The sequence below is a fragment of the Miscanthus floridulus genome, unplaced genomic scaffold (assembly GCF_019320115.1).
Source record: "Miscanthus floridulus cultivar M001 unplaced genomic scaffold, ASM1932011v1 fs_546_1_2, whole genome shotgun sequence".
Lineage (NCBI taxonomy): Eukaryota > Viridiplantae > Streptophyta > Magnoliopsida > Poales > Poaceae > Miscanthus > Miscanthus floridulus.
The window spans coordinates 48127-60000 of NW_027096912.1; the positions used below are offsets into that span (position 1 = coordinate 48127).

At 51.8% G+C, this 11874-nt stretch overlaps 1 pseudogene; it reads right to left on the bottom strand.

The window, feature by feature from the left end:
* Positions 1–7705: 7705 nt before the first annotated feature.
* LOC136532179 (1-aminocyclopropane-1-carboxylate oxidase-like) lies at positions 7706–8482 on the bottom strand (annotated as a pseudogene).
* Between the last annotated feature and the right edge of the window lie 3392 nt (positions 8483–11874).

Sequence of the window (11874 nt, forward strand, 5' to 3'; positions counted from 1 at the left end):
CCTGTTGACTCGCAGAGTGCCTAAGTTCACTCCCTTGCTAAGATTCACTACATATCCATCTAGGAACATTAACGTCTGGATCCATTTTAGTACTTCCCTCCTTTGATCGATTTGCAAGATGAAATTGACCTTAGGCCTTTTCCAGTTCTTGTTTCGGCCACTAGGAGGCTGCATCGCTTGATTCGGTCTATCGCATAATGTCGCTAGGTCCACTCTAGCCTTAACGTTGTCCTTAGACTTGTCAGTGTCCATGAGAGTTCCCCAAAGTGCCTCGGCGATATTCTTTTCAGTGTGCATTACATCAATATTATGTGGCAGAAGAAGGTCATCGAAATAGGGGAGCCTCGTCAAGCCGGACTTATGAGTCCACATATGTTCCTCACCATATCCCACAAAAGCACCTTCTTCATTGGGCACGAGAGCATCTATCTGAGCATGAACCTCGGCACCAGTCCTCAAGTGTGGTTTAGGGTCTATCACTTTGACACCTTTCGTAAAACTCTTGATGTCTTCTCTGAATTCATGGTCTAGAGGGAGGAACTGACGATGCTGGTCGAACGACGAATACTTGCCACCCTTCTTCAATCAAATGAACCTCATAGCTTCCTTGCATATTGGGCATGGGAACTTCCCGTGAACACACTAGGCGGCAAATAACCCATACGCTAGGAAGTCATGCAGGGAGTAGTGGTACCAAACATGCATTTTGAAGCTTGTCTTTGTAGCTTGGTCATATGTCCATACCCCCTTCTCCCAAGCATGGATCAATTCATCAATCACAGGCTCCATGAACATACCCATATTACTCCCCGGGTGTCCAGGAATTATCAACGACAAGAATACGTTATGCCGTTGAAAGGAGATGCCGGGAGGGAGATTGAGGGGGATAACAAAAACGGGCCAGCATGTGTATGGGGCAGCCATCATTCCATAAGGATTGAACCCATCTGTTGCCAGCGTGACATGTACATTATGGGCCTCAGCTGCTTTGTCACGATGTTTGTCATTGAAGTACGTCCATGCTTCAGCATCAGACGGATGTACCATCTTCCCAGGATTGTACCGTTTGCCATCTTTGTGCTATGTCATCTGTTTCGTGGATTCCTCGATCATGAATAGCCGTTGGATCCTCGGCAGGAAAGGAAGGTGCTGTAGCACTCTCGCGGGGATCGGAAGCTGCTTTTTCTAACCATCACCAGAGTCTACCTCCAGGTACCTGGAGGATTTACACTTCGGACAGTAATTTGCGTCCTTGTGTTCTTTCCTAAATAGGATGCACCCCTTCAGACAAACATGTATCTTGTCATACGGCATCTTAAGCATACGAAGGAGTTTCTCTGCCTCGTACAAGTTCATCGGCAAAGTGTGCTTCTCCGGTAGCATGGTGCCAAACACGGCCAACATCTTATCGAAGCCTTCTCGATTTAGGTTTAACTCGGCCTTCAACCCCATTATGCGTCCAACCGCATCCAGCTGAGAAATCGTTGTACGCTCATGAAGGGGTTTCTGTGCCGAGTGCAACATTTTGTAGAAGTCCTTTGCGGATTCCTCCATCTCCTCCTTCTCACGTCGTTCAGCGAAGTGAGCTTGGTGGGCGTCATCTAGCATGTCTGCTACCCCGGCATCATCATCAAAAGCCTCAAGGCGTGCTCTCACCACCTCCGCTCTTATATGATATGCTTCACCATGGTAGATCCACTGCTGATAGCCAGGCGTATAACCATTGAACACAAGATGTCTACCCATGGTCTTCTTGTCTACCTTTCTCCTGTTGTCATATTTGCTGCAGGGACACCAAACTAGAGAATGTCCTCCTGCTCCTAGGGCAAATGCATGTTTCAAGAAACGATCTGTCCCCTTCACCCATTCATAGTCGTAGTCACTGTCGCTTCTCCAGCCCGTGTACATCCACTAACGGTCCTCCATCCTTTAACATTTACATCACAGAGTATTGTGACCATCAATTGCATCTACGCAGTGTTCCTAATGTCTAATAGGTGAGGATAGGTCCTAATCCCACCCACGGATGCGTAGATGAGGTCAATTTCCAGGCTCTGCTCCTCTCCGAGACAGAATTTCGGCAGCACCTCCCCGCTGTTCTCCCGATACATGTCCTGCCGGGGAGAGTGTGTATCCGGAGAACAACAGGGAAGAGCTGCCGAAACTCGGTCTCGGACCAGAGTAGACCATGGAAACTAACCCATCTACGCATCCACGGGCTGTCCAAAAAATGTGGACAATCCGAAACAGATACGGTCGTAGATATGCAAAGATCCGCATACCTACGACCGTATCTGTTTCAGACGGGAGACGCCTAACTGGGTTACGCGATCTAAGACAATGATACGGGAGGATGGCTTATTTATACCTAGGGTGGCGGTGGAGTTAGGCTAGCGGGGCAGTGGCGAGTCGGGGCAGTGACGAGGTGATGCTGTGCAGGCAGACCCACAACGCCGACGAAGAGGATCGGGGTCGCCAAGTCCTCTCTGACGTGCTCTTCTCTGCAAAAGAAGAAACACAATACTATAAGTTGAAAATTTCGGCAGAACCTCCCCTGTACGGGGAGGTTTCCAAAACCTGCAAGAAAAAACCGGCACGATGGCCGACAACCACATATCAAGGGAACAAATACGGCACGATGGCCGATAGCCAGATATATATTAATCCACCACCAACACACCACCACCTCCACCACCACGACCACACCACCACCACCACGACCACGACCACACCACGACATCCACCACAACGACCATGACCACACCACCATATCCACCACAACGACCACACCACCACATCCACCACAACGACCACACCACCACCCCCTCAACGAACACACTACCCTCCTTCTCCACCTCCACCTCCACCTACACCACCACCATTGCACGCCACCACCACCTCGACCTCCACCTAGACCTCCTCCTTCACCAGCATTGTAAACCATGAAGCGAGGGAAGGGCATACCTGGACGTCGGAGGGACGTCGGAGGCCGCGGATGGGGCGAGGGTCGCGGACGGGGCTGTGTCAAGGGGCCGGGGCGAGGCACCTCGGAACGGGGGCGGGCACGGCGGACAGCGTGGATGGGGTTGGTGGGTGGCACGGGGTCCTCCTCCTTCTCTGGTGGCCGACGGATGGCGCGGAGGTTCTCCTCCTCCTCGGGGCGGGTCGGCCGGCGGGCGTGGGCGGGCGGCGCGGCCGGGGCGGGGCACCTCCGGCGGGTTGAGGCGAGCGGCGGGGTGGGGCTCCTCCGGTGGCCTGCTCCTCCTCCCTCCTCCTTTGGCGGCCGGGGGCCGGGGGCGCGCAGGGTGGCGGTGGCAGCCGGGCCCGGGCCGGCGCGGGGTGCGCAGGGCGGCGCGGTGGTGGGCGCGTGGCAGCCGGGCGCGCTGCGGTGGGCCGGGAGCGCGGCGGGGCACGTGGGGTGGCGGTGGCGGCCGGGCGCGGGGCACGCGGGGCGGCGCGGTGGTGGGCGGCGGGGCGCGCGGGGCGGCCGGCCGCGCTACGGCGGGGGGCGCGTGGCATGTGGAGATGTCTGGGTTTTAGGCATCCGACGTCACAACTTGCTCGAAACCTTCTCAAATTTTTACCACAGCCTACACATGCGATAACATGACACCTCAACAAGTTTCATGATTTTCGGACTTCGTATGAATTTTATATAATTTAAAAACACTTTTCCGACAAGTTTCTCGTCATGTTACGTGAAGAAGATGCCCGAAATTTGATGCGAGTTCGTGGATAGGGACTCAACATATACCAAATACCATGAATAACATTTTTTGAATCACTAAATTGCATTATTCCATCCACCTGCTGTTCAAATTTGAAATATTCGAAAAAAATCAACGAAAATAAATAAATTAGGGAAATATATCAAAAAAGTCAAATTTGGCCCAAATTTTAAAATTGAGATTTAAATAATGTATTATAGCATCACAAAAAAACTGGGTTCAAAAAACAAAAAAAAAACTCTTTGCCAAGGGTCTAGCCTGGCCCTCGGCAAAGGGGGTCTTTGCCGAGGGCCTGTCCAATGGCCCTCGGCAAAAAATATTTAAAAAATAAAATAAAAAATCTTTGCCGAGTGCCTGACGGCGGGCACTCGGCAAAGACTAACGCCAGTGGCCGCCGTGACCCATCCGGCCATATTTGCCGAGGGCTAGGCCCTCGGCAAAGATTTAGTTTGCCGAGGGCCTGCGTTTATTTGCCGAGGGCCAGGCCTTCGGCAAAGGCTTCTTTGCCGAGGACCTATCTTTACCGAGGGCTTCTGGGGCTGGCTCTCGACAAAGACCCCTTTACCGAGTGCCCGAGATCTAGCCTTCGGCAAACCCACAAGCTCTCGGCAAAGAGGACGTCTCCGGTAGTGTATGAGGATTGGAGCCTCCTCATGAAGGTGAAGCTGGAAGCTCGTGGCTTCTGGGATGCGATCGAGTAGTGATGTTGATCGCACGGAGGATCGCATGGCTCTGACACCATCCTCTCTGCTGTGCCCCCGGAGATGATCCGCGCTGGCGGTGAAGAAGACTGCCAAGGAGGCGATCAAGTCCATCCATGTTGGTTCAGAGCGTGCACGCAAGTCTACGCTGTAGCGACTCTAGAGGGGCTGGGAGTTGCTCTCATTCCGTGTTGGCGAGCGCATCGACGACTTTGCTCTCCGCCTAACGGCGATGATGAGCTCCCTCAACCTCTATGGCGAGGACATCACCGAGCAGCGCACAGTCGAGAAGCTCCTACGCGTTATCCCCAGGCAGTACAAGCAGGTGGCAGTCGCAATCGACACCTTGCTCGACACGGCAGACCTCTCAATTGTGGTGACCAGCCGGCTGAAGGGGATGGACGACGATGATGCTGCAGCTCTGGATCAACCGATCTACTATGGCAGCAAACTCTACTTCACTGAGGAGCAATGGCTCGCGCGGTCAAAGCAGAGGCAAGATGGCGAGGGCAGTTCGAAGCCTCCTAAGCCGGGTGGCGGTGCATGCCGTCGCTCTCGTGGCGGGTGCAAGCAGCAGGCCCGCACGCCGGACAACAAGGATGGCGGCGTTGATGATGAGAAGGATAGGTGCCGAAACTGTGGCTGCCTTGGGCATTGGGCAAAGGACTGCAGCAAGCCCAAGAAGGCGCAGGCGCACCTCACCCAAGCTAATGAGGAAGATGAGGAGCCGACGCTTCTCATGGCGCTTGCTTGCGCACTCTTAGTGGCGCCGGAGGGTGTGGATCTTGATGAGCCACGTGCGAAGGCATTCCTTGCCACGACTGAAGATGACGTTGAGCATCTAGAGGGGTGGTATCCAAGGTCGTGGCTCCATTGTCCTCACCGGCAAGCAAGGCGCACACAAGGTCCTGACCAACATCCTCTACATCCCGCAACTCCGCAACAGCATCGTGAGCCTCGGGCAGCTCGATGAGAACGGAGCCAAGGTCTACATCGACAATGGTGTGCTCCGCATTTGAGATCGGCAGCAACAGCTACTCACCAAGGTGCGGCGCGGCTCCAACAGGCTATGCTTGTTGCACCTGGACGTCGCGTGCCCCATCAGCCTCGCCGTTCGCCACGATGACGACGCCAGTAGATGGCATGATCAGTTCGGCCATATCTCCTTCGACGTGTCGCGACGCATGTAGTACGACAAGCAGGTGCGTGGTCTTCCTAAGCTTGAACATGTGGATCACCAAGCATCGACGCATGCCCTTCCCCAAGGAGGCGCACTACAGAGCAAAGGAGTGCCTTGACCTCGTCCATGGCGATGTATGTGGGCCAATCTTGCCCGCAACCCCTGGTGATCGTTGCTACTTCCGGTTGCTGGTGGATGACTACACCCGCTACATGTGGGTGGTCCTCCTAGCCGGGGAAGGTGACGTGGCTGCTTTGATCCGACAAGTTTAAGCAGCGGTGGAAGCAAAATGCGGGCGGCAACTACGCGTTATCCACACCGACAACGGCGGTGAATTCACCTCGGATGAGTTCGCACGCCACTACGAGGAAAAAGGTGTGCAACGCCAGTTCATGGCGCCCTACTCCTCACAACAGAATGGAGTAGTCGAGCATCGGAACCATACAGTCGTCGTGACTGCTCGAGCATTGTTGAAGCAGAGGAAGCTACCGGTGGAGTTTTGGGGGGAGGTGGTCACAACGGCGGTGTACCTGCTGAACCACGCTCCTGCCAAGAGCCTAGACGGCATGACGCCATATGAGGCATGGCATGGTAGGAGGCCATCTGTCCAGCACCTGCGCACATTCGGGTGCGTCGTCTACGTTAAAGATGTGCGCCTGCAGCTCCAGTAGCTTGACCATCGGAGCTCTCCTGTGGTCTTCATCGGCTACGACGAGCGTGCCAAAGGATACCGTGCCTACAATCCGGTGAACAAGCAAGTGCAAGTGACGTGTGCGCCATCTTCGACAAAGAGAAGAGCTGGGATTGGGAGGTCGATGGCGTGGCCTCGTCCTGCAGCGATTTCATCATCATGACTGTCAAGCAAGTTGTCCCCGTGGTGCCAATTCCACTTGCGGGGGGAGCAACATCCCCTGCCTCGGCGCCACCAGCTGGCTCACACACGGCACCAATAGCTCTGGCTTCGACATCGCCTCCAGCACCACAACCATCAACTCCACCTACTCTACCACCGACCGAGCCTGAGTTTGTGTCACCACCGCCTAACGATGTGGAGCGGGTGGACGCGTCTCACGATGAGATGCCACTGCGCTATCGCGGCATCAACAATGTCCTCGGCCCCGCGACCGTGCCTGGTCAGGCACCACGTGAGTTCAATGGAGGTGAGTTCTGCTTCGTGTGTGAAGGAGAGCCAAGCTCCTTCGCCGAGGCGGAGCATAATGCGGCATGGCGCGCCGTAATGAAGGAGATGGATGCCATTGAGTGCAATGGCACCTAGGAGCTAGTGGACCTACCGCGCGGCCACCGTCCAATTGGCCTACGCTGGGTCTACAAGCTAAAGAAGCACGAGGTTGGCACCATAACCAAGCACAAGGTGCGGCTCATTGCCAAGGGATACGTGCAGCAGCCCGGGATTGACTTCGATGAAGTCTTCACCTGTCGCGCGCCTCGAGTTTGTGCGACTGCTCCTAGCACTCGCCGCTCATGAAGGGTGGCCCGTCCATCACGTGGACGTGAAGTCGGCATTTCTCAACGGAGTAATGGAGGAGGAGGTCTATGTGACGCAGCCACCTGGTTCATCGTCGCCGTACAAGAAGGCAAGGTACTGCGCCTGAAGAAGGCGCTCTATGGGCTACATCAAGCCCCACGTGCGTGGAACACGCGCCTTGACGCCACGCTGAAGCAACTCGGCTTCGAGCAGAGTGCCCATGAGCACGCTGTCTACGGACACGGCCATGGTGGTGCGCGTCTGCTTGTTGGCGTCTACGTGATGAAGGCGAGATCACCAGGTCAAATCAAGGCGAGATCAATCGGTTCAAGGACGAGATGAAGATGCAATTCCTCGTGACCGACCTTGGGCTCCTCTCCTTCTACTTGGAGATTGAGGTATGCCGAGGCTCGGACGGCATTACCTTGAATCAAGGGAGCTATGCAAGGCGCATCCTAGACACCGCTGGGATGAGAAACTATAATGGGGGATTTTGCTGCAGGACATCGCTAAAAAGCCTAATATGCTGACGGACACCGCTAAGAGCGAAATTTGCCCAGTACCATTACAAAATCGCGTCCATTTGCTGAAACACACCGCACCGAATATTTTATTTATTTATCAGATTTGCGGAGAGAGAAGATGGGGAAAATGACTCTTCTGCCCTCGTCTTCAACCTTGGGCTGCCCACGGCTTCAAACCTAGGCTCCTTGGCCTGGAACTTCTGCTTGGCATACACGTCCATGTAGTCGCCGAACACGTACTTCGGGTACGCCTCCCCGCCGCTGGCCACCGCCACCGGCGAGATGGTGGCCTCGTTGGCCGGGTTGTAGAAGGAGGCAATGGAGCGGCGGTTGCCGTCGCGCATGGGCAGCACGCGGTGCCACGCGCTGCGGTAGTGGCCGTTACTGAGCACCTCGATCTGGTCGCCGGTGTTGACGACGATGGCGCCCGCGAGCGGCTGCACGTCGGTCCACTGGCCGTCCTTGAGCACCTCCAGGCCGCCGACCCTGTCGTCCTAGAACAGCAGGATGACGCCGGCGGCGTCGGTGTGCGCGCGCAGGCCCGTGATGAGGTCCGGGCGCGGGCACGGCGGGTAGTGGCTGACCTTGGTGCCGAAGAAGGGCTCGTGCCGGCCGTCGCCGGAGAAGGCAGCCTTGATGCTGCCCCTGCCGAGGCCGAGGTTCTCGTCCATGGCCTCCATGACGCGCTCGGCGAGCTTCCGCAGCTCGGCGCGGTACTCGCGCATGGTCTCCTTGAACGTCGGCGGGTCGGACGGCCACTGGCAGCCATCGTGGATGTAGAAGATGTCCTCCCAGTCTAGGTCGTCCACGGGCGCCACCTCCTCGCCGCGCCGCTCCGCGTCGACGAGCGCCTCCAGCGTGCGCGAGGGCAGAAGAGTCATTTTCCCCACCTTCTCTCTCCGCAAACCTGATAAATGAATAAAATATTCGGTGCGGTGTGTTTCAGCAAATGGACGCGATTTTGTAATGGTACTGGGCAAATTTCGCTCTTGGCGGTGTCCGTCAGCATATTAGGCTTTTTAGCGATGTCCTGCAGCAAAATTCCCCAACTATAATCCCTCACCCACACCTATGGAGGAGCGGCTCAAGCTGAGTCGCGAGAGCATTGCGGATGAGGTTGAGCAACCAAGTACCGGCGGATCATTGGGAGTCTGTGGTACCTCGTCCACACGCGGCCTGATCTCGCGTTCGCAGTAGGGTATGTCAGCTGCTTCACGGAGCATCACGGTGGAGCACATGGGAGCGGTGAAACTCCTGCTATGCTACATCGCCGGCACCATCGACTATGGCCTCGTCTACCCATGTGGCACAGGAGAGGCCAAATTGGTCGGCTACTTGGATAGCAAACTCGCTGGCGACATCGACACACGCAAAAGCACTAGTAGTTTACTGCCACTACTAGTAGTAGTGTATTTTTCTAGTTGCCAACATATGTAAGTCGGTTCTTTGTTTTCTTAGGCAGTAAGGTAGACTGCAGTCTGGCAGGGAAGAGATCAAGTTGAGTATGTACTGCTCCAGACAGGTGCTGTTAGACAGCTAGTAGTAGTAGTCAATTTTGATATATATATATATATATATATATATATATGCAATCAATAGAATTGCCAGTTTGCTTTACAAAAACAGAACCTGTGCTCTAACCCCAGCCCCAGTTACTTCTTTCTGCTCATCCTGTAGCTGCTGCACATCTAACAACAAATACAATTACTTTACCTTGTATGGCAACGGAAATCCGAATCAGCGTCACATATCCCACCCAACTAGTATCCATACTCTTAACATTTTCTATTGTGTAATTACTCATTCCTTAACAATATTTTTTATTCTTTTTATGTACATAGAAAAGGTTTTTGAGGAAATTGCACCATATGCAATCTCCGTATTGGATGGCTTCAATGTATGCATCTTTGCATAGTAAAACCTATACTATGGAAGGGATCGAAGGTCATCTTTTGGAGGAACTATTTCATCTAATCGAAGAAAAAAAGGACATCTTTCAATACGAGGCTATCATGAGCGCTTTTGAAGTCTACAATGAGCAGATCCATGATTTTCTTATGACACATGGATCAACAAAAAGGTACAAATACAACTCGAGCTATATTGTATTAGTTATCTAAAGTTAATTATGACATTATATCTTTTTTGCTGTCTAAAAGTAAGAGAAATTGTACCAGACATCCATGATGTACCTGGGCTTGTTGAAGAAGAGGTGACTGATATGAATGAGGCTTGAAAAGTTCTACAAACTGGTAGTAAAGCTAGATTTGTGGCCTCCACAAATGTTAATGAGGATAGTAGCCGATCGCATTGGTTCGTATTTTTATCCCAAAGATAGTTTGTTCACTTATGTAATTATGTTATGACAGATTGTAAATTATGTGCTAATTGATTTTGAGTTTCAGCGTACACCGTGTAGTGATTAAAGGCCAAAATATGATGAGTGAAGAATGTACAAAGAGCAAATTATGGTTAATTGACCTTGCTGGAAGTCAGCGGGTAGCTAAGACAGATGCAAAAGGACAAAGGTTGATAGAAGCACAGAACATAAACAAATCACTCTCGTCACTTGTTGATGTCATGTCCTCTCTTGCAAGGAAGGACTCATATATAAACTTCAGGTATTCAAATTTGAACCCTTTTGTTTTGCCCCTTCCTAAGTTGTGTCTGCCTCTATTAGGTATTCAAATTTGAGTCCTTTGTTTAAATTTTAGTTCTGTAACTTACATTATGACCACTTATAGACATACTATTGTTGTTCCAAATTACAGGAATTCAAAGCTAACAAAACTGCTGAAAGAGTCATTAAGTATGTATCCTTTTTCTGTCATAGAATTGTATAACCGTATACTTTAATTTAGTTTTATAATCCAGTGTTTGTTTAAACAATGCAGGTGGAAACTCGAAAGCTTTGATGTTTATTGAAGTCAGCCCTAGCAAAAATGACATGGGAGAAACTCTTAATTCGTTGGACTTTGCTAGAAACGTGAGAGACGTGGAGCTTGGACAAGCTAGAAAGCAGCTCATGGTATAATAGCATTATGCCATTGTATGCATGTTGAACTTTAAAGTTTACTAAAGTGTGACGCGCTATTGATTCAGCTAGGTTGGCACAACCAAGACAAAGATACTCAGATTAACAACATGGAAGAAAAGATATAAACACTTAACACGAAGAATAAGGCCAGTGAGAAGGGATATTGGGGTATCTTAGTTGTTTGCTGTCATCAAATTATTCTTGTTATTGCCTTATAACATTTTGCTGTGTACCAAAACAATAAATTTGGGCATATTATAAAACTTGTTATACACAACATGGCATGACGGATGTTGGGGAAACGGTTCCCGAACAGGTTTAGGAGAGGAGAGTGGAAAGAGGCGGCTAGGGTTTGTCAACAAGAGTCGGAAGGGAGAGCCTCCCTTGCCCTCATATTCTTGGCATTATATAGGCAAGCAGAAATTTACAAGCGATCCCTCGGTGAGGATGTGTTTTACATGCCACTCCAATGGCACTAGTTAGGCCTCTTCTAGGGGACTTGGCCCATATAAATATGGCATGTCTCAACAGTAGCCCCTCATCTACTAGGTTATGGTTGGTACTACATGACCTAGTAGATGCTCTTACTAGAAGAGGCACAACACAACTTGAACTGTGGTTGTGAGGACTGCCCTTCGCAAACCACACGTGTACGCCTCACTAAAAACTCTATCCTAAAAACCCTGTGGGAAAAAGGGCATGGAGAAAAGAGCACGTGCATGACTCAAACCTATACATGTTCTAATCCCTGAGACTTCAAGCTCCAAGTGTCTTCATCTTTTGGATGTCTTCATCTTCATGCTTCGACTCCTTCTGCTCGAAGTCCAGGTCTTCATCTATAGGACCTTCTCAATGCGCGGGTCTCCATCTTCTCGGTGTGCAAGTGTTCGTCTTCTAGGCCTTTGCTTCCGGCATCTTCACAACGTGTATGCTTTCGTCTCTGAGGTCTTCTTGATGCATAAGCCTTCATTTTTGGTATCTTCTCAACACGCATGTCTTCGTCTCTAGGACCTTCACGTCGGGAGCTTCACTTGATGATGTCTCTTCTCTTCGGAGATGGATGTAGCTGTCATGGTTGGAGTAGTCGATGTAGTCGAAGTAGTCATGGTCGAAGGTTGCTATGAGGCCTCCAATCTTCGCTCGCGAGCACTGGGCAAAAAAGAGTTCATGCCCTGGAGTGGCTGGTCCTTCCGGTGTGATCCCCTAGCCCCTCTTGGT